General features: G+C 36.1%; 1 long non-coding RNA gene across 1 annotated transcript; it reads left to right on the top strand.

The window, feature by feature from the left end:
• Positions 1–538: 538 nt before the first annotated feature.
• Positions 539–23,561, top strand: LOC119714422 (uncharacterized). Its single transcript, XR_005261630.2, has 3 exons — positions 539–573; positions 18,794–18,934; positions 22,393–23,561. It is a non-coding gene; the product is annotated as an uncharacterized lncRNA (long non-coding RNA).
• Positions 23,562–23,823: the final 262 nt, after the last annotated feature.

The following is a 23,823-nucleotide window of genomic DNA, read 5'->3' as shown; positions in this document are numbered from 1 at the left end:
TATACCTTCTGCCCTTTTCCTCTGAAGTTCACAGGAAACTACAAGAGTGCTTGTATGTGTACATGTGGGTTTCTGCCAATGGATAACCTTGTTGATAATCTGGTAGCCCTCATCAAATTTTAATTATAAAATAAGGATTATAATCCTTATAAAATAACAGCTTCTGTTCCTTGCTTGTCACTGAGATTAGGTGTTTTTGTTTATTTGTTTTGTTCTTAGTTACACTTCATAATTAAAAGATCCGTGTTAGCTTAATGTACCTCTGCTCCTCCCAGAACAGCATAAAATAAAAAACAAACCAAACAAACAAACAAAACCACTATAAACTAATTAACCAGCTGCAGAGAAAAAAGCAATAAACAATGACCATGACTTTTTCAAATCTCTCTTTCTTCATATTACTCTAAAAGCAATAAGGATAAGCAATTCAATGCAAATGGTATTAAGGTAGGCTAGAAACAGCTGCTCACAGGGGCTGAACCAGATTTTCATCTCATATAAATCATGGTAAATCTACTGACTTCAGTAGAGGGATGCTGATAGCCTCTGAAGATTTGGGCTGCTGCATTTCAGGTCTGGTGCGTTTTCCTTACAATTTCCTTTTTAAATGGCTTGTAAATGACTTGTGTTGTAGAGAGAGAAGGGAGTGATAGTCAGCTGGTTCTGTTGAATACAGCTTGTGCCAAGGCTATTACTTAGAATGGTCTGCATCAGTAAACTTGGGAGGAGTTAATCTTAAGCAGTTACTACTGATGTCAAACTTTTTTTTTTATTGCTTCTGAAGAAGCACAATACATCTCCAGTAAACATCTAGCAAAGTTTCAAGGTACCGTTTTCATTAAACAAAAACTTTTTTTTTGTGGTTATAATATATATGAGAAAGATATAATGTAAGAGAAGAAGTCTGACTGTACGTGTTCCTTATCATTCACAAAACTGCCAGGCTAACCAAGTGGCATGTCACTAAAAAGTAGAAGTGGGGTCTAGTTTTACAGAAAACATCTGCTTAAAATAAGTAACAATCCCTACTCTCTCATATATGATTAATTGTATTTGAAACATTTTTAACATCAATATATATAAAAAAAAAGCAATAAACATTGCCAACAGCAGTAATTGTTACCTGTTTATTTCTGTATACCTACTGTTACAGTCCTTGTGACATTCTTTTTTTTTTTTAAAAAAAAAAAAAAAAAAAAACTTAATGTAAGTACTACTTGTAGTCTTACATTAAGATAAATAATTGAATATGTTACATTAAAATAAATATTTGAAAATGGTATTGAGGACCCTAAATTTCTGAATGTAGTATTTCAGTGTCTCTTTGTTTGAGATTTTGTCAGGGTTGGATTGTTTGTTTGCTTTTTATATTTTAAGAACCTGACTCTTTAGAGATTATTCTGTTCTGCATGATTAATATTTTTGTAAGTCTTGGGTGTGAGAACTTAAGTCACATTGCAGATCTGTGCAGCTGTGACTTCTAAAGCTCTCATTGGCTTTTGACAAGATAATTCAGATGGGAAAGGACTGGGGGTGGTCTCTAGTCTAATGTACTGCTTAGAGCAGCTTGTTCAGGGCTTGATCAAGTTGGGTTTCAAAATTCCGCGGATAGATATACTGCAAATTCTGTGTTCAGCCTTTTTTTTTTTTTTTTTTTTTTTCCAATGATTATGCTCATAATGAAAAACCTGTATAATATCGAGTGTTGGTCTCTCCTGTATTAACTTAGGAGATCTGTCTTTCACTCTCCTCCCTAGTGTAGGACCTGGTTCCATCTTTCTGGTAAACTTCTCATAGCTAGAAGACTAATTCTAAGGCTTCCTTAATGCTTCTACAATGATTATCTTTTCCAAGATAGCATTCATTCTCTTTCATGGCTCGTCCTTCAATCAAGCTGTCTTGGTTGTTTTGTAGTTTGCCTTTTTTTATTCTGGAGAGGGATGGAGAGAGAAGAGGCGTGAATAGGAAGTGAGGGTTGTAGAATGAATGGCTTGAAATTTAAAATAAATAATAATAATAATAAAATATTCAGACAACAAAACCTCACACTGTAATTTAAGTAAATTATTGTATATGTCTGTGTGTGTGTGTGTGTTGTGGTTTAACCCCGGCAGGCAGCTGAGTACCACGCAGCTACTTGTTCACTCTCTCCAGACAGGATGGGGAAGAGAATTAGAAAGTTAAAAGTACAAGAACTCATGGGCTGAGATAAAGACAGTTTAGGTAAAGCAAAAGCCACATGCACAAGCAAAACAAACCAAGGAATTTGGTCACTGCTTCCCATCAGCAGGCAGGAGTTCAGCCAGTGCCAGGAAAGCAGGGCTCAAGATGCAGAACAGTTCATTGGGAAGACAAACTCTATCACCCCAAAATTTGTTGTGTCCCCCTCCCCCGCCTCCTTCTTTACCCCAGCTTTTGTTGCTGATCATAAAGCCACGTGTCATGGGATATCCCTTGGGCCAATCTGGGCCAGCTGTCCTGGCTCCCAGGTCCTGGTGCACCCCCAGCCTCCTAACTGGTGGGGCAGCACAAGAAGCTGGCAAGTCCTTGGCTATGTGTAAGCACTGCTCTGACTCAACTGAAATATCAGTGTTATCAACACTATTTTCATATGTGAGCCTCTATGAAGAAAATTAACTCTACCACAGACAAAACTGTGACAGTGTGTAATAAGAAGCGTCACTGAGGTGTACGAACACAACGTATATTGCTAATCTTTTAATTTCACCCTCTTTCTCCTCTCTGTTTTTTTTAAGGTTTATTTTGACTGTAAATTATTTAGAGACTGAGTTTTCTCATTCAGCTCTATTGAATTAAAGACTATCGTCAAGAATCTGAGTTATTTAAGTTTTAACACCATAAAGATGATTGTTAGAAGTAATAACATTGTTTTAGGCAGGATTTAGCTCACACATACACACAAAGACTAAAAGTCAGATTAGTTTCTTCTCTGCAGATATCTCTGTTCTGTGCCATTGCATATGGCAAGAAAAATGAGTTCTGATTTAGGCTGAAAAAGAATAGTTAATCCAATTGTAACTGAAGAGAGGATTTGAGGTAGGTGGAATAACTGCATTTGTCATACAATTGTGTTTTGTAGTCTTTACAGCAGTGTGGAGAGAAGCCCAGAGTATGTTTACATACCTGTGTTTTCATTATCAAGTCAATATTTGATATGATGCAAGAGAAACAAAGATTCCTCAAAGGAATCGTCAAGACATGAAAACAGTTAATCAATGGACAAGTCCTTTATGGATTTCTTCATACAAATTTGAACAATTCAGTTACTTTATGTGAATTTGAAAACCAAAAAATTAGTGTATATTCAGACTCTTCTGAAAGTGGTGACCTGTCAAGGTCTGGTGACCCAAAGAAGGAAAAGATTCAAAAGATTTGAAATAACCCAAATGTGTTTTTTTGTTTGTGTTGTTGTTTTGTGTATTTTTTTTTCCTTATATATAGCTACAAGTCTTTCATGGGAGAGCTGATAGAGACAGGAAGTTTCATAAGTTGGATGAAAATTAATTCTTTCAAAAATTAATGTCATCTGGGTTTATTGTGAGCTCGCACTTCTAAGAAATTTTAACTTTAAAAACATTTACAAACGGTATTTTCTAGATTGGAAACTGGTTACCATCTGTGGTGTCACTGTCCTAAACTTACAAATGACTTTGCTGTGGTCTGAGGCCAGTCCTCGGATGCAATGAGGCATCTGACTAATGCTAACATCCAGCAAGCCCTCTTCTGCATGCAGCCTGCATGATAAGAGCTTAAAGAAAACAAAAAATACAGACATGACCAGTACTTGGAAAGCCAACCTCAGCTAACTAGCAGATAAGTAGTCAAATGTTGAGCATGACATAAATAAAGTTTATGCCCAATACTTAAAGTGTTTTCAGTACTAGAACACTAGACTTAGTGATTACCTACAAGGAATGTTTATGGGGTGTTGACGTATGGTAAAAGGGCAAATTCCCTGCAGAAATTATTGCTGATAATACTTCAGTCCCCTCTGATCATTACAGCATGTAACACTGGTTGCACAATGGAACAACTTTCAAATAAGAAGGAAATAAAAGTGCTGTGCTGATGCTGTGATGCATTAGCGTCATCTGGAAGAAATTTTACAGATTCATTAGGCAGCAAATTAGCACTGTTTAAAAAATTATTATGCAAATATGAAACAATCAGCTACAGCTAGTGAGTTTGAATGTTCAGTTTATCTAATTGAGGAGATCTTTAGAGTAGGCATGTATATCCCATCCTTCTGCAGAGAAAAAACCTCACGTGTTTCAGATGTGCAGTCCTTTACAACTCAAGGTCTATTTAAAAAAAAAATAAAAAAAAACTGTGACCAAAACTTCTTCACTGAGATCTGTGATACCAGTGAGAACAAAGTTTCTTCAGTGATGTGTGCTTATACAATTGTTCCAGCTTTCTGCAGGGAACAGGCATGTGAAGGAAAGAGTGGCTTCCTTTTAAAGGAAATCTAAGTTTACAGACCTTTGTAGGAGAAGATCCAATTCAGCAAAACACTTTCCTTTTTATACAATAATGGGAACAAATCAACCTGATTTTCATTGCAGGCAGATATGCTTCACAAATCAATGAGATGTTTCCACAATGTGCTGCAGACAAATATGATTTACTTGATATTGTGCAATGGGTTTTGTCAAACAGCTCCTTCTCAGAAAGCTAACGGAGAGAATAAACTGTCGAGGGAAAAGGGGGGAAGTCCTCCCAATGATTTAATAACTGCTGTCGGGCTAGGAAAGAAAGGGAGGACTGAAATACTTTGAGGTTTCAGAGAACATGGGTATCATCTATGGAACCTCAGAGGGACCTGTTTTGAAGCCCATGCTGTATCTTGTTCTTGTAGTTATCTGGCAAAAAAAATATAGAATGAGTTGGCAAAAATCTGATGGTACTAAGTTAAGTGAGGTGATAAAATGACTGTGTAGAGTAGCAGAACCAGCTTACAATACTGAAAGATTGGGCACATAAATGGCAGAGGAAATTGGATGCTGAGTATTTCAGAGAAAGGCTGCCCTAAGTGCATACTGGTGGACTTCAAACAATCTATTGAAAAGCATCTCAGAGTTGTAGAAGATAATATTACGAAAATATCAGTTCATCATTCAGTAATGAGTTAAAAAAAATACTAGAGAAGAAATAAAAAAAAAAAAAAAAAAAAAAAAAACAGAAGCTGTGTCATAATATAGAACCACACTGTGCTCAAATCATGAAAAAACACATGCACTTCTGGTTACAAGGTCTTGAGGAAAAAAAGATGCAACAGAACTAGTAAAGGTGCAGAGAGAGGTGATAAGAGTCATCAAAATTATGCTGGCTTCCATTTCATGGAGATTAAATAAGCAAGGACTCATCTACATAAAAAAGAAGAGAGATAATTAAACAGGGTAGGATATGTGTCTGAAGTTATCGGTGACAAGGAGGTGATAAATGAGGAACCATTATTCACTGTTTTAGATAACACACAATTAAGAGGCCATCAATTGAAATAATCACAAGGAAAATGTAACCTAAGTTATATAATTTTGTTTCCCACCCTATTTTAAGAAAGTTTTATTAAACCTAGAGGTAGCTCCTCTGGTTTAGGAGCTTTCTGATAACATGTATGATTGTTTCTGGGCCAATAAATAAGAAAGAAATGTATGCCTCGCTTGTTCTTAAGATTTTCCTTTATGATTTTCCTTTAGTATCCATGGCTAGGTAAAGCTACAGACATTTTGAGGGGCTAAATAGACCTTCAGTCTGACTCTCTACAGCTGTCTATTGTTCTTACAGAGTGGGTACAAAAATAATATGAAATTAGGCACATTTTCTGACTTTCCAAACCAGATCTTTTGTCCTTACTACTTGGGCTCAAACTGAAATTTTACATTCTAAAATTGTGGGAGAAGTTATCTGGTGTTTTTCTTCAAGAACCTATGAATTTCCAGATAACAGTTATAAGAGCTAAAATTCACATGTGTACTAAACACTTATTCCTGGATTCCTTTCTAAAAAATACTTAGTCTGGAGTTAAGATAGACCTTCTGTGCTGAAAGGAAGACAGTAACAAATGCACTGAGATTGTTTGACTAGTCTATGTTTTTACCTATTTTAATGAAAATTTTCTTTAACATCTGTATGCAACCCCAGTACTGCTCCTGAATGCACCCTAGTCCACTTTTCTGGGGCAATCTTCATCACATAGCACTGCAGAGAGACAAATCTCTTCCATGAGCTATGCCTATCTTGTGGGGGTTCTATGTTACATGCAACAGAGAAACATTTTTTACCCCACTGTCTGATTTCCTTTTGAATTAGGAGTTCTCTTATTTCCACGAACCCTGAAAACTGGAGTCATCTCTGAGCCGTATAATTTAGTATCAAAAGCACAATAGGTGATCGTGAGTAACTTGACAGTAACCCACATGCAGGTGCATGGCAAGAAAAAATAAATATAGTTAATGAACCAAGCTTCTATTTCTAGTGTCTGTCATTATTTATAAATGGAATAATAATTGATTTGTGTTGGAAAACAGCTTGACAGTAAATGTTACTTTGTTTTCAAGCCTGCTGTTTACATAGACATTAAAACTGCTACTAGATAAGAACTACTAAAAAATTCAGCAAAAGCAGTATAATGCTGTTACAGAACAGGTCATCTGACTACAAGATAACTTTACACTTAGGCTTAAGGCTTACATGGTTTATGGCCATGGTTCAGCTTTGTGAAAAGATTAAGTTACAATGATTTAAAAATCTATTTCTTTTGTGTATTCAAAACAGCATTTATTTTTATGGACAAAAGTTATCATTTCTGTTAACACAGGAGACATAGCCTAGAGATGAGGAAACAAAGGCTGGATTTTTCATCTGACAAATCTGTCTTCAAGAGAATTGTTAATTAATTTCAAGTGATGAAGATAGAGTCTGCTTTCAGTCACAAATGGACAGTTCAGGATTACACGAGTTTTATGGCACATAGAATCTTTATTACTGGAGATGATGAACAAGGTAGACAAAACGCAGCTGGACTTTTAAAACCCAGGATGTTTGCAGAACTGACAGCCAGGAAAATCATTCCCCTACTCCCTGCTAGACAAGTTGCTAAGGGAGTTAGCAAGAGATAACAAACACAGAACTCAGGTTGACTTTTTTTTTTTAAGAGCAAAGCAACATTTGAAGACCAAACAAAACTAAAATATATATATACAAGAAATATCTCCCAGGCTACATCCAATTATCCAAATAATCCTAGTATCAAAATCTTATATCTGAGCTGACATTACTTTTCATCACTACATGGCCAATCCCTAGAGACTGCTTTACTGATCAGCTTAATGTGGGCAACTGTAGAAATTTCCTGATGTTTGAGAATTCAAGGTGTCCTAAAAGTACAGCAGCTGAACCAAAGGGAAGTAAGACAAATCCTTAATGTGTGAAAGTAAATTCAGAATTCAGCAGATCTCTTTTATTATATTTTACTTTTCCATTTCACTTTCCTATCTGAAGTGAAAACAACAAAATACTTCAAAGTCTCTCTCCCATTCATGCTTTGGTATTGAAATACAGACTCCCACTTCATGTTGACTGATACCCTAATAGGCACCTTTCCCATTGTATATTGCTAGGAGAATATTTTCCCCTTAACATATGGTTCTTGTTATGCTGTAATTTATTGGTAAACAACTATTTGGTTATTTCTAAAAGTTATTTTTATTACCCTCCAGAAAGGTCATGTATAATTGTTCTTGTCACTCTTCTTAATGAATACAGGTGGCCAGAAACTTATTCTACATCTAAAAAGCAGCACTGACATTTTAATGTTCTCAAGCTTAGAAGGAAGGAAGAGTGCATTTCTCAAGGCACAGAACTGATCTGAGACAGCTACTGTGTCGTCAGCACATAGGCTACCCTTTCTACTGCTGAACAATTTGCTCTGATGTGCTGTATTTCATGACACCAACAGTCAAAAGCTTTCTACTGTTATGGCATGTCTTGACTCATCAGGGTTATTTCAATGACATATTTTCCTCTGTAGTTTAACTCTTTTAGATGAACAGAGGTTCACTTTTACGCAGATGGCTTTTACACTATTAAGTTCCATTTAATCCCTTTGTGCAATAGTTTATAAGCATCTGAACTCAAATCTGTTTAGAGTCTCAAATTCCATTAAAATCCAGCCCCTCTGGCTTGAAATTTATAGGAAAATATGGATGTTTATAGTAAAAACTTTTGAATTCCTCAGCTTGTTTCAGAATATTTGCTCTTAACAAAATGACTATTCAAGAAGTGTATTACATGAAAGCCTGGACTGAAAAGCCAATTATAACATCTTGGTGCATAGATTGTCTGAAAATGTCCAGTCCAGTTTCAGACAGTTTTGTGTGTTGGATTTCATTTGGAACATTTTTAATTATTATTATTCACTTAAAATATTAGATATTTTACAAGATGTGGCTTGATAGCTCATCTTAGGTTATATGAAACAAAATGGGAAAATGTCCATGAAATATCTTCAAAAGAATGGAAGAACCATCGGTATACTACAGTTTTAGAAAGAGACACTGTCATTCTACCTGTAACAACTTGAGCAGGCAAGACACTCCAAGTGCATTCCTTATGGCAATTGCAAGCTAATGGCATTTCTCTAACCAAATTGTTTTAAATGATGTTATGCAGCTAACTTTGCATTCCATCTTTTCCCACAGACAAGAGACCAAATATAAGACCAATGTGCAGTACATACATGTGTATGGTTCTATTCTGAATTTATGAATCTTTTATTGAGCCATGAAACCAGGCAACGTAATATTCATTCAGCATATGTAGCTGATAATTAGCATGCTTAAAAACGTGTTTAGTTGGACCTTGTATCTATGTCCATTTCTGTACTTGTACTCTCATATCACTGGGGCTTCCTCAAGAAGTCTAAGCACCTAGAGAATAAGGCATGCTGTGCATGACTTCACTTTAGACTTCTGATAACAGTAGCCAATATAAGGAGAGTTGCAACTTCTTCAGTTATGCATTTATTTATATATATGAGCACCCTTACTGGTGAATTTAGCATAAATTACTGAAGGCTTTTACAACAAGCTTCTACCGTCATCTTGTTTGTAGGGCCAAGAGTAACAGGAAAGAGAAGGTAATAAAGCAGAGACACTTTCTGCATTCTGCATGACGGTATAGGAATGATATTTCTGAATTAGTTGTTCACTACAGAAAGCTGGAAAGGAAACATGGTCCTTTGGAACAAGCTCTTCCCAGATCTTGAAATTTGGCAGAGAAGCTTGTGACTGCTATTATTATTTGTTGTTCCTGTTGTATACCAGCAAAATGTTCTCCATGGGCCATACACATGATGGAGTCACTACACAACAGAGGTTGAAATTACATTTCAAGTCTAGTCTGGTTTCTTTTTCCTCCAAATAAGACTCACTCACTCACCTAAACTGGGGAACACAGGTTTAAGCTGGAACTGAGGGAGGTGCTTTTTCATTTCAGTTTTTGAAATTTACTTAATACAAGGTTCCTAAATGTTTTTGTGTGCTAATTGATAGTTTACTTTGGTAGAAAGACCTCAGAAATACAAATTAAGAAAAAAAAAATACTCCTCATCTGATTCAAAAAAAAAAAAAGAAAAAAGAAATCAAGCAAGAACTGTACTTTCTTTCATTGCTGCAACATCTCTTCCTGCATTAGCCTATTCTGATCCTTTTCCCGCCATGTTATACTTGCTCCCTATGACCTTTCAAGTTCTTAGTCTGTGGAGTTTCTCAAGACTAAAATCATAGGAACAGGACCAGTAATTACAATGAGGAGTTTCCTCACTGAAGAGAGGGGAAACGTAGACTGCTGAATTTGTCCAAGCAGTTCTCTTCACCTTCATACAAGTTGCATGTAGGATGTTTGTCATTAGATATGCCAGGTGTTTTGTTTTGACATTTATGGTGTAAAATATGTCTTACACTTTGGAATCTGCTTTGTTTAAAAATTAATTTATTTTATGAAGATAGCTGAAAATCCCCAACCTCTAAACAGAACACTATTTCATCTGAAAGTAATACTTTCTGATTTTTTGGTTAACAAAAGGAATCTGAAAACTTTAAGTACTACAGACAGTAAATATCAGAATAAAATTCTCCCCTCCTACTTCTTTCCTAACATTTTGTTTCTTTTCTTCCATTTTTTATTGTATTGAAATTTAAGTGTAGGGCTGCACTCAGATTGACTGTGTTAATCAGTGGCACTTTGACTGGTTACTTAATGAGTAAAAATCAGAAAATTCAGAAAAAATTCAGAATTGGGGCCAGTGTGCTGTGGTTTTGCTTGTTGGTTGGCTATTCTTTGTTGTTTGTTCTGAGTCTCATTTTAAAATTAAAAGGTAATGTTAAAATGAAAGCTAATGATCTAAAGGGTCAAAATTCTTTAAAAAGTAAGTACATTCCAAGATAATTTGGTAACAGATATACAAAGTAAGTGACATTTTGTTCTGTATTATGTAATCAACTTCAAGTCCTTGTAGTATTGACAAAATCTTTAGTTGTATTCTCTGTGCATAATTCACTTTATTCTAGTCTGTGGTGTTTAGCTTAGATATTTAGTTACATTCATGCAACCTGATCCTGTGATGATGTTTATGATTACAACAGCACAGAAATACTATTTTAAAATCACAGCAGAGATCACTGGCAAACAAAAAGTCAACTTGAGGGAAGCCATAGAGAAATCTTGGAGTTTTCATATAGTGTTTTACCTTTGATCACAGAGATCAGAACATTCTACTAGAACAGAGAACTGGGAATAGTTTAAAATATTTATTTTAAATGGTGTGGGAATAGTTTAAAATATTTATTTTAAATATGGTGTGTTTCCCCCAAATATGCTTTCAAGTACATATTACGGAAAGTTCCCTACTCTTGTAGGGAAGTGGGAGTAGGGAACTTTCCGTAATATGTACTTGAAAGCATATTTGGGGGAAACACACCATAAATACTAGTTGATGACAAATCATTTCATTAACATGCTATGTCTGCTTAGATACACAGGAGCAGAAAATTAGATAGCTCTTGCATATTTAAGAGGTTGGAATATTAATCAGCAAAGAGCTTATTATTATCAGACCAGAAAGGATGAAGACAGAATAGTTAAACAGAGATTAGCCAGAATACATTCCCCAGTACAAATCAGGTTGTAAATATCAGTTTTGCAGCTAATCAGTATTTATGGAATTGGATCCCCTTCCTGGTCAGTTTGGCAAATGGCACTGAAAAGTATATCTTTTACATGTTAAGGTAAGATCTGTTTGTTCAAAGCCTGACTGGCCCTGGAGTTTCATCAGAAATTTCTGCTTCAATACATATCTATAGACCACCTCAAGGACCATATTAAACATATTCTGGGGTGTCTCTAGCTTGTCTTCCCAGGAAATATTGAGCATAATTAAAACCTTTAGTCAAGGCACTCCTTAGAGGTCATTTTGGACCTAAAAGGTTGTCTGAAATTCTGGGTTAGTAATCACAGTAAGACAATGTAAGCTTTAACATTCTTCCCTTATTCCAGAAGATAAGAGATGTAACAAACTTCCTATGAGGTAAGCCCAGGTGGAGTTGCACTACTTTCTGCAGAAAGGGACAAGTACCTTCTTGGCTATTGAGCACTAATGAAAGCGAAACATTGAAAAAGTAGCTTTCTTCTTTCTATTTGCTCTGTAGAGAGTGAATACCCCACATGATGGATGGTACTTGTGTTTCTGAACCTAGTATTGGATAGATGCAAAACTCAAAAATAAAGATAAGTCAAGAGCAGAGCCATTTCAGACAGCTTGCAAAGTACCACAAACTGCTGGCTGGTGACTGCCTCAGGACCACACCTACGTTTGGGAACACAGTGTGTGTTGGTCATGAGCTGCCCTTTACTTTCTCAGGATGGTTGTCAGTATTACATAGCAGTGCACGAGACATGGTTTGTGCACTACTCCTTTAGGCCACCGGCTAATGACTTCCGTATGTTGGAGATCATCCAGTTACTGTAGAGTATTAGTGTAAAGGGAATGAGATGGACTGTAAACAGTCTCACCACCCACTCCTGGGAATAATTAGTACAGGGGGAAATGGGGCCATGCATTTAATCATAAAAAGTTAATTGCTCTGGCTGTCTGAAGGCAGAACAATGTATAATTTAAACTGTTTCTTTTTCTCCACTTTCAACAAGTTTCTCATCCATTGCTTTTGAGAAGCACAGCCCTCTTCAAATTTGTGAGGATTTTTTTTTTTTTCCTCCTGGAAAGTCATTAATGTTTCTGCTAAGCATTTAGGAAGCATCCAGCTGTTAAAAGCCTTTAATTGGTGAGTTCAATTCTTTAGCTCCTAGTGGCTGGTGAAAAATAAATAATCTCATCTTTTAGAAATACCAATAATAACTGCAGATGTTACTGAAGTCAAGGTGAAAAAGATAATTACTAAAACAAACAATTCTGGTACAAGGCAGACCATGTTCTGTAAAATGACAGTTAGATATCCAGAATTTTCCATGCTGCAATCCAGTGATTTGCTGCTAACATTTTAACACTTTAACATTAAGACTCAAGCTACTGGGAACCACATCACCAGTAACCCTTAGAATTGACCTGCATATTGTGATTTATCTCCCTTGTTGCACTAGAACTTGAAATACACCTGTTTCCATCAGCACATTCCAAACTGTTTGGCATACTAATTGGGATTTCTGTGAGTTTCAGTATACTGAAAACTGATATCCAACAAGCAGTGGTTGAATTCAGGTTTGTTTTCAGTTTACCAAATATTTTAGCTAAGTCATTTAATGAATTCAGGCTTTCTCTGGCAAGCAATCAGTTCCCCACCTGGAATCTGGATTCTTTGTCTTTATATTCCTACAACTTGTAAATTCTGCAGTGACTTCATCTGAAGATTTAAGTAGAAGTTTGTACTGCTGTCTTTTGTGAAGACATACAATGGTACTGTGACCTTACATACAAGGTACAATAACCTCACAGCTGTCTGGCTTGAAATTAAGCTCAATGAATTTTATTTACATTGTCCTCAAGTTTTCACTGTGCTGTGGTTGCTTCAGCTTGTTACCATCTAACACCATTGTCACAACTGCTTCCAGAAGGTGATTGATAGGAAGAAATGGAGTCTTGGGGGCATAAAAGAGGGAATACGAAACATTTTGGAGTTACGGGGAAAATCAATTAGTGAGGTGGCTCTGAAAGATGGATGGTAATTACTCCAGGAATGTGTCTCCTATAATCTCTTTGCCAGCTGTTTATCATAACAAGGATTTTTTACCCAATGCCATCAGCTGTTTTCAGGTTCCCTGTACTGTTTACTAAATGCAGACTGACTGTAACCACCAATGGAGGTGGTGTGCACTATGACCTATAACACTGCCATGTCTTCCCTAGCCAGTCCAAGTTAAAGCTCAGGAAATCCCATATGAAGACCAAGTCCCAAGGACATCAGCTTGGCCTGGGACAGACATGACATTCACAGAGAAAGACTGTGATTTGCCAGTGTCTGACCCTCATATGACTCTATTTGATTACCCAACCAGGTATGAATGAGATCACTAGATCATATGGAAGTTAAGCACCTATTTACAGCATTTACTGGGTTCTAAAGAGACAAAAACAATACACTAATAATTTCACTACACTCTTAATTGAGAGGTGAAAATTTTCCCTCAAGTAATGAACAATTCAGCTCTTTGACTAGAGGTATATTCAAGCAAGCCTCACTTCTGCCAGGACAGAGTTTCCTCAATCCATTCTTTCATTTGAATCCAGCTTTGTTTGGACACTTGTGTTATTAAATCTACCAAGGAACGTGAATGGTGTCTCACTGAGGGTTATCTGTGGAGAGTGTTTGTTGCTTTGTAGATTCCAAGTATGGCTCAATAACTTCTTTTCCTTGTAATATGCAGGACCTCTGTTTATAACGGCTCTTACATCATGTGATGCTCTTTACCATCAGGAAGCTGCTGTGGGAATGCTTTTCCACTTTTATGAGAAGCCATGATAAATGAAGTGCCATTTCCTCCATGCCATGCCTCTTTGTTTCTTCTCCTTAGATACCAGCTACATTATAATCATGAATCTACATTTCTGAACATCCTTCATCATTCTGATGTCTTTCTGTTTTGTTTGTGTGTGTGTGTTGCTTTTTTTGTTTGTTTTTGTTTTGTTTTGTTTTGTTTTGTTTTTTCTCCTCTCAGCTACATTCTTGTCTCTTAGCTGGAGCAAGTAGCAACATGAGCTTTCTCACTTGCTTGTTTCACAACAACCTTCTATGTACCTATTAATAAAAGTACATTATGCTAACATATAACTAATGTCAGGCAGTGTACTTGACAGAACCAGGGGTGTTTTGTAATGCCAAGTTGTTTGATTCCCGTCGACCTCCCACAAAAAGCCAGAAATAAGTAAATAACTGTACTGCTGGGGTCTTCTTCTCCCCCTTTGACAAATCTAATTGCTTCTGTCATACATCTTATCTGCAAGCTAGTGATCCAACCTAAATAAAAGTGTCATTATAAAGGTTTTTAAATTAACTAAGAATGACACAAGGCAGTTGAATGTTGGTTTTCACAAGCACTGTGTTTCATAAAGGCTTCCACCTCAGCAATGCTAATTTTTCAAATCAAAATGTAATATCAGTGCAGCAAACCCAAAACAGAGTGGGAAATTGAACTTCTATCTTTCTCCATCATCAGAAATAGGTGTCCTGTAGTCAGAACTGAGCTGACAGGTTTATCAATAGTGTGTGAATCAAAACTGAATCCAGCTTAGCCTTCTAGGACTGTGTTGGTTCCATAATATTAAAAGTAGTAAAATAGTCACTGCATTTAACACTTACAAACAAAGTAATAATAGCAATAAAAAGATAAACAAAAAACATCAAATGCAATTCAAAGAAATTCAGTGAAACACAGGAAGATGATACACTTGGTATGATGGCACTGTCTTCTACAATCCCCATGCTTTCTACACTTACATTTGAAGTAACAGTTTGTTACTTCAGTTATGTCCTTTTTAATTGTTTATATTACATATAAATAATTGTTTCTATTACATATAAAATGTAATATGATGACACTGCCTTCCTTAGGGAGTGAAGCTGCATTTGTAATAGCCTTGGAAGAAAGGAAGAAGGTTCTCTGAAATAACTGAACAATAACTACTTAGAATCAGAGACTGGAACAAGAATTTAACATGATGAGAATCTGGAGAAAACACTCAAATGGATTATATTAATCTTCAGGAAGCAGGAAGCCACACAGAAGCTATAAAGCTGAATGTGAAAAGAGAAAATTCTATTAACAGTATGAAAAAGTCTGCTGGCAAAGGTCTATGGCATACAGGTATGAGATTTTGCAATCAGTAACAGAAAGGAAAGAGCTGCACTCCTTGAAAAATGCCAAACAGAAAATATTATACAGCACAGTGTGTTTTCTCATCTACTCTTTCAACGTGTTTAGGACTGACTTTAGAATGAAAACCTTATGGAATAATTCTTCTCTTTTCCTCTCTTCTCGGGTTTATCTGTAAAACATGACTGTGTGAATGTCAATGGCTGTTTACTTGTCATCGAGGAAATAGTAGCAGACCATTCAAATTCACATTTTTGCGTTACAAAGCACGGTATTTAAAGGATTAGAATGTAATTTACAGATTATTTTTGCAAAGTGAAATTTACAGTACAAGAAAGATATGCTAGATAGTGCTAATTTTTGTTAAATTCTGTCCCTAAATAATTGCCATACTGCAAATAAAAAACTTGGATGCCATCCAAGTGTGAAAAATCGATAATAGTAATTGTGCTTTCTAAGCAGAAATCCTGCTACTGATTTAAATAGGACAAATATGTTATACATGATCAGAAGTAAGAGTTTAGGAAGGAACTTCTTTATATTTGCATTATTCTGTATAGTGATTTTGTTTCAAATAGAAATACTTCATGCATTACTATGTCTCCTTAATAAGGAAAGGGTACTACTTTGGAGTCAAGCTACCATAGAAATTGAGTCTTCGAGCTAGGTGAATTTTCAGCTATTTGCTATTTAATCTTTTCTCACTTACTTTGACAAATACTTTTGTTTTGTTACATTACCCATAATATCAGATTGTTAATAGAAACATCTAGAGAATATAAGATCCTACATGCTCTTATTGTTCTTTATTTACACCAAACATTATTTCTGAGTAAATGCTTTCCAGGCTAATGTGTCTCCTGTTACTCTTCTGAGTTAAGATCCAGGATTTTTTTTATTATTACAGCAGTGACCGTGTTGCTTCCAGACTGAAAGTCACACACCTTGTAATGTAGTAAATGCTGGTTTATGACCCCTTGTGGTACTGAATGAAAGATAATAGTGGTACATAATACTCTCCCACTGTAAATTAGCCATTCTAGTTGAAATGTGTTCATAGAACTTGTATCTGTTGTTATGAGGCTAGACCAGTTACAATGTGCCTATGGCACTATTAAAATCATAGAATCATTCAGGTTGGAAAAGACAACTTAGATCATCTAGTCCAACCTTTAACCTGGTACTAAAGTCCGCCACTAAACCATGCTACTGCATTCTACATGTACGTCTACATGTTTCTCTAAGACCTTCAGGGGTGGTGACTCAACCACTTCCCTGGGCACTCTATTTCAATGTCGCACAACCCTTTCAGTAAAGAAATTTCTCCTAATACCCAACCTAAACCTCCCCTGGTGTAACTTGAAGCCATTTCCCATCATCACTTGGTGCTTGGGTAAAAAGCCTGATCCCCACCTTGCTACAGCCTCCTTTAAGGTAACTGTAAAGTGCAGTAAGGTCTCCCTTGAGCTTTCTTTTCTTCAAGCTAAACAACCCTAGCTCCCTTAGCTGCTCTTTGTAAGACTTGTTTTCGAGACATTTCACCAGCTTCATTGTCCTTATTTGGACATGCTCCAGCACCTCAATGTCCTTCTTGTAGTAAAGACATCTTATCTTATATGCAGATAAGTAAGAATGAGGACTCGTACTCAAACAAGTACTGCTGCTACCACAGCTAACATCAGAGCAAAAAGTCAGTGTTAAGATTGCATTGAGCACTCCTGCAAAAAACAAATTCAGTCACTCATGATTATTTGGATTAAGTTAATATTGTTAGGAAGTTCCTACAGTGGCTGATCAGATGTTTGTCTGTGAATCCACATCCACCACCACTGCCACAGAAAATGTTTAGAATCTTCTGTGGGAGACAGAGCATGAATGAAAACACTTAGCTATTTGCTGCAAAGTCATGTTGAATGCTGCAGAAGCACAGAATACCACCACTAAACAGGTTACCATTAATATGCTGCCATCCCCTAAAGACAGATGTATATCTCCCATCCCATCTTTATGAAGTTTTTATTGCGTATTGACCTCTATGAATAAGACCAAAGATAGCTGATTTTGGAGGGGTCTAGAAGTTCACTTCCTCCTTTCTGAGGCAGTTGGAGCCACAGTAATTCTCTCGATTTTTTGAAAGAATAAGGTGTTTGCCCGCCCTGCTCCTCTACAAAAAGTTTTCTTGAATCTCTCTTCTTTTGCTTAACAAGACTTTAAAAGTAACCTGGATCTACTCACTGGCAATTTATCTTCGCCTGCTCTTGTACTACTTTAACTTTTAAGCTCAAATAGCAAGCCCATTTTAACTTCTTTTGAACACACTACACTTAAAAATAGTTATATCTTCTATCAACAACCAGTATGGTAAGCTGAAAATCCCAGTTCACCCACTTTCTTATGATAGAATAAATTCTATCAGATTTTTTTTTTTTTTATGCTTACACAACAAACCCCATTCATTTGAGCTCATACTGAAACTTCCTGTGCAGGTGACACTCATTGGACACAATTCCACCATTGTTTTCCCAGTGGTATGCATCTTTGCTAACTATCCCCCAGCACTTACAAACAAATGTCCATTTCAGAGCTACATCACATTGCTGGCTTAGAGCCAGACCTTAATCAACCAGTGTGCCCATTTTTTTCCTTCTTGTGGTTCCAGTTGAAAAGACACAGCTTGTAGCCAAAACTCATAGTATAAGCTCTTCTGCATATGCTTGTATACTTTGCAGTGTTACAATCCATTTCTATTATTCCAGTTAACAAGGGCAACCATTGCTTTTTCAAATATGCCAAACCTTATCAATATTGGTAGTTTCCAATGTGATGCCATCAGAGAAATCCATAAGTGTGCTCCCACTTCCATTCAGACTTCCTGAATCACTAATGAAAAATAATAGGTAAAAGAAGTAGTTAAAATCCAAGTAATCGTGTTTACTAGCTCTATAAGATCCTGTAGTCTCTGGGTAAGTTTTATATTAATTACAAAGAATAGCAGTGATAATTTCCTTGTTTCTTCAGTACATATTCTCTAAGAGCATACTAGGAAGTAAACATTGCACTTCGGCATGTATCACAAGGCAGTGAAGAGAGTTGACTTACATGATGACTGATAGGTGCTGGAGAGGTACTATGCATTTTCACAGCGTTATGAATGAAATAAAAGAAATTTTATCTACTGTTACTGCTGTCTACTTAGAGCCAACTCATACCTAGCATTAACTCCTCAGTCTTCTCTTTTTTTTTTTTTTTTTTTTTTTTTGTAATATTTACCTGTAGACAGATGTTCGTATAATATGGTGATCAGAAGAACCAGCTCTTCTGCATGTGTCTCAGGACTTAGTGTGTAGGTGGTAACTTTAGTATAAACTTCTCTGCTCCTCTCTGGCAGGTTGGAGAAACAGGGTGTTGCTGATTGTCCAGCAGTATCAACCATCTTTTGTGTGTTCATGACACCAGAGACCCGTCTTTTCTCATTCAAAGTGGACGTGACAAGATTGACTGATCCTTTCATCCTTCATTCCCTCTACAGGTAAAGCAACAGAGCTCTGAAATGTAGCAGTGCTTAGAAGAATCTCAGAGGTGCATGATGTAGAGACATTGGTGTGATTAGCCTTTCTGTTCAATGGTCACCTGTGATGCTCCTCACATATTCAGTAAAACAAGCAGAAACTCATAAACAGGCCTCCTGGAGAATGGAAGAAAAACCAGTGACAGTTCTGATAAGCAAACAAGTGATGTAGCACTGTAGGACTAAGCTGTCTTCCAAAGACAAAGTTCATGTCTGTTTACTTCTAGTATACTAAGAAAGTAAAGGGGTACCTCATTTAGAGCGTCACTGCTTCAATCTTTACAGATCCTTTAAAAACATACATATATAAATGCCCACAGAAATACTGTCTTTGGGAGGACATACATTTTGACGCAATCTGGGGAGAAAACATTCATAGCCAGGAACACATACAAATAAGAAAGAAAATTCTAATATGTCATCACTGATTTTTTTTATTATTATTTAAGTCACAGCAAGTCTAAAATCCATGTGAACATTCAAAACATCAGAGATTTTGCATTTACTTGGAGATTTACATTAATGCAGCTGAAAAGCTGCAGCCCTTCAGCACAGTTTGTTTCAGGATGCCTGTGCCCCTTTTCTGCCCTCTTGTTCCTTCATGCATTGAAGTTTACTCATGATGCAACCCCATCAGGAACTGGAAACAAATGTTTTCATTGTCTGGTGAAAATTCAACTAAATATCTTGTTTTTTTTTAGAGAGTAATGTTTTCAAACTGACAAAGCTGTGGTGTAACATTAAAAATATGGTTTCACTATAACATTTCATGCAGTCCTAATTTTAGCCCAGTCACATGGATTTATCTAGATGGCAAAGAATCAGGCCACTGTGTTGGTGCTGTATGTATAAAACATATGCCTTCTTTGGAAAGCACAGTGCCCTTTTCACAGTGCAATTAAAGCATTAACATGGTGCCAGAGACAAGCTAGAGCTAGATATATTTTTCCAGTGTAAGAGAAGGGGTATTAGTTTTGTTCCTGAAAATAGTCACAGGCATGATGTGTAAACTGTGTCTCACAGAGGACATCCACAGCCCCATTACTGTCTCATTCTAGCAGTATTTAATACTTGTTCTTTGCCTGCTCATAAAATAAATTGGTGAATTTCAGCCTCATAAGTGTATGTGGCATATGACTCCATGGGCAAAGGTTTATTGAAGGCCTGTTCTTATTCCAGATCCTCTGTGTTATAGAGGTATTTGGGATCTGTTTGAAGCTTGCTGCTTGGATGGTGCCTTTAACCATAGGTCAGCAACAAGCATGAGAAAGTTGGAACACTAACTAAGCCTTACTATCAAAAAAAACCACAAAACATATGATGTGTACTAACTAAATCTTACGGGAAAAAAAGGATTTTATCTTTCAATTTTCAATTTCACAAATAAATGTGCCTGAGCAGTTCCTGTAAAAACAACAGATTTGCCTGTGGAATTAGTCCACACATCTTGCAGGACTGCTGAACTCATAAAACTGCCTTATGTTAGACTATGTGTAAACTGTAGGTTTTAGAATGTTATCCCTGTGATATAAAATAAAATAAAATTGACTATTTTTAAAATTCTTGTTAAAAAATATAAATTACAGAGGGGTGATGAAGCATGCTGTCATCATGAGTAGCTGGATAGATGGTTTCTCAATTTATTAATGTTTCTTCTATTTCATCATTGAGGAAATACAAAGAGGCTGTCACTCTTGACATGAGTTTTCATTCTGAAAGACAGTAAATGTGTATAAAAAGCTGTACTGCCCCTTGGTCTTCCCAATTCCTTTCCCAAAAGAAAATACCTAACTGCAAAGAACAAACCTGGCACAATGGTTAAAACACTAACTTTTAAACCTGAAAGTAGACCAGTATCTGTCTTACCCTTCTGAAAGTCTCCTCAGTACAGAGAGGGAGCCCCATCTCAAATATTTCCTGGCTATCAGGTGCGATCACATTTTCTGAGAGATAAAATTGACATAATTTGTAAGCAAAATTCAATCTGTTTTAAGACATTCTTTATTCCCAACAATTTCTATTCCAGTATGATAATTCATTGGTAATCCAAACAAATGGCAGCATGAATATCTTAATAATCAGATTTGTCATAGAGTCAAGTGTCTGCTACATTTTCTCACAGGTGTCATGAAATGAATGTAATTTTGAGACATAAAAGAATAAAAAATGTGTATATCTCCCTCCTTTAAGGGTCTAAGTTTGCTCTCTCTTCAGTGCTTCTAGCTGAGTCTATCTGATCATTCAGGAAAAGCTGGGAATCAGTCACATGTTTAGACGATACAACAAAAATGTAATCTGTAATCAGTCAATTATGGGTGCCAGAATGCATGAAGAATGCAGAATTCTTCCAAAACTACCAGCACAGTAAAAAGTTGAATGCAATTATTTCATTCTCAATTGAATCCTCTTTTCTCTAAGGTATCTGCAGTAAAATACAAAAACAGTATGTTCCAGCAAAATGGTTCAGAATTTCTTTTTTTACTTTTTTTTTTTTTTTTTTCCCATTCTGTAGATGAAGGGTACCAAGTATCTGGATTATCACCTTCCAGTAATAATCATAAAACCTTGCTGACTCTATGATATTGCCATTCAATGACAGCTGAGTGGCAGATCTTGAACGATGACAGCTTACCAGCAATTTATGCCAGTATACCAAGCTCCGACAAAGTGAAATGTAGTCAGCATCAGGTATGCCCTCAGTCCTCACTGTCTTCAGTCTTGGTAAAAATAAAAAAATAAAAAAAATGCTGTTTTTCCAAAAGGTTTCATGCCTGTTTAAAATTCTTCTGACAATTAGTGATATGCCACTTACTGACTGAAGACTATGAAAGTGAGGATGTGGAAGTCTTGCTGGCTTTGGCAAAATGATCGTCTCCAAAGTGAAATGGATCATGAACAACAGATGGAGATACAAAATCATAGCGCATTTCAGAATTAAAAGAAAATATTTTTTAGAATGCTTCCTAGGCTCCACCTCTGCAGATCTGCAACAGCGGAGAGCTGTCTGTCACAGCAAGGAACATCACACACCCTCAAAAGCAATCTGCAGATCCCAATGATAAAATTCAGTTTATTTTAATGAGAAAGAAAATATGTTATATAAGGGAAATAACAGTTAGATTTAGCATGATCATCATTTTGTACTAGTAAAAAAATCATTGTTTTTGCTAGTTAGTTTGTTTGGGAGAGGCATTTTGAAACCCAAATATTTAAGCTAATATTGAAATACAACTGCAAACTCACTTGCTATGAAGTAATTTTACTGGGACACAACCATGGTTGGATGTTTTTCTGCTTCCTGTTAAACTATCTGCCAATTCACCAGTAGTGATGAAATCACCTAGGGTATGCTAAGAGCAGAACCTTTATGCTTGTCCTGTCCCATGTAGAACTAATTATTCTCCTCTCTTCTTCATAAGTGCAGGCATTAATTTCAGCATCTTCCTGATGACCAAATAAATGTAAATGAAAACGAGCCATCAGTGTCATTCTACTATAAGAAGATTACTATAAGAAGAACATTCAGTCTGGGCCTGGAAGCTGTGTAAACAATTCGTACTAGGAACAGTCTTTTTCTTGTATTTATTCTGAAGAAGTACTATGTATCCAAGTTGTCTGTTGTACTATGATGAGCTGAACTAAAAAAAAAAAAAACAAACAAAAACACATCAGGCTTCAGCTTGACCTGATGTGAAAGTTCATTTTGGTCATTTATAACCTCCTACCATATTTAAGATGGAATTCTCTGTATTTGAAACTTATCTTGTATCTCCCTGAGGCTAATTAAACAATATCTCATCAAATAAACAAACAAACAAACAAATATAAAAATGGCAAGGCAAGTCTTCCTTTGTAACTGATATTGTCATTAATTTTAAGTAAATGGGAGAGGTTGTCAGAACTTGCAAAAAGTATTCTTTACCTTTAGGTTGCCTCAGCTTTTAGTACCACTGATGTACTTTATTCTGGACAGATTATTAAGAATCTGTTCTGAAACTCTGCCTGAAGAGACGGAAAGGAATGGTTTGGACACATTTGTTTGGATATACATTTGTTTAACATTTGGCCTATATTCTGCTTAGCAACAGTTCTTCACATAAACTATCAAGGTTTTGGGGGGAGAACCTAGGTAACTCAGCATAACTCTATTAGTATCAGTGGTGCCATAACAGCTTAAATCAGCTGGGGTTCCTGAGAAATGATTTTGCTTAATTGGTTCTGTTCCCTAGAAAATGGATGGAATAATCAATGACTATGTTAACATGGCTTAATATTAACAACTCTTCAGGAGACAAATGTCCCCAGAGCTGACACTGGCTTTGTTCAAAGAGGATGGAATTTTGTAGACTCTGGACTGTGGCTGACTGTGACTTTCAATCAGAGTCAATCTCCAGTCTTCTCATTCATTTATCATCTAGAAATAAGGGGAAATATGTCTGTGTTCAATGTCAGCTAAATATACTTTTTTAATTATTATTATTATTATTCTATCTGTCTATCTACCTATATATTTATACAAAACTGTCTTTTACCTTTTCTTTAAAGCATTGATTCTTCTCCCCATGGTTAAAAGCAGCAGCTCAGTATCCACCAGTAATCCTAAATAAAGAAATTAAAATAAATAAAATAAATAAAGTAAATAGATAAATGAAAATAAAAAAGACAGTGACAAAATTTATTTCACTCACCTTATTCCACAGATCCTGTAGCCAGTATGGGAGCATTATTTTACTATCAGAAATAATATCACTGATCATCTTGGCAAAAGTCATTGTCATTTTGTAATTCAAAGTGTTCTATGTAACTTTTTAATTTCTATTACTATTTGACAGGCTGAGCTGTTCACCTGA

The sequence above is a fragment of the Anas platyrhynchos genome, chromosome 1 (genome assembly GCF_047663525.1).
Source record: "Anas platyrhynchos isolate ZD024472 breed Pekin duck chromosome 1, IASCAAS_PekinDuck_T2T, whole genome shotgun sequence".
Classification (NCBI taxonomy): Eukaryota; Metazoa; Chordata; class Aves; order Anseriformes; family Anatidae; genus Anas; species Anas platyrhynchos.
Note: the sequence above shows the minus strand (reverse complement) of the source record. Positions and strands in the feature narration are given on the sequence as shown.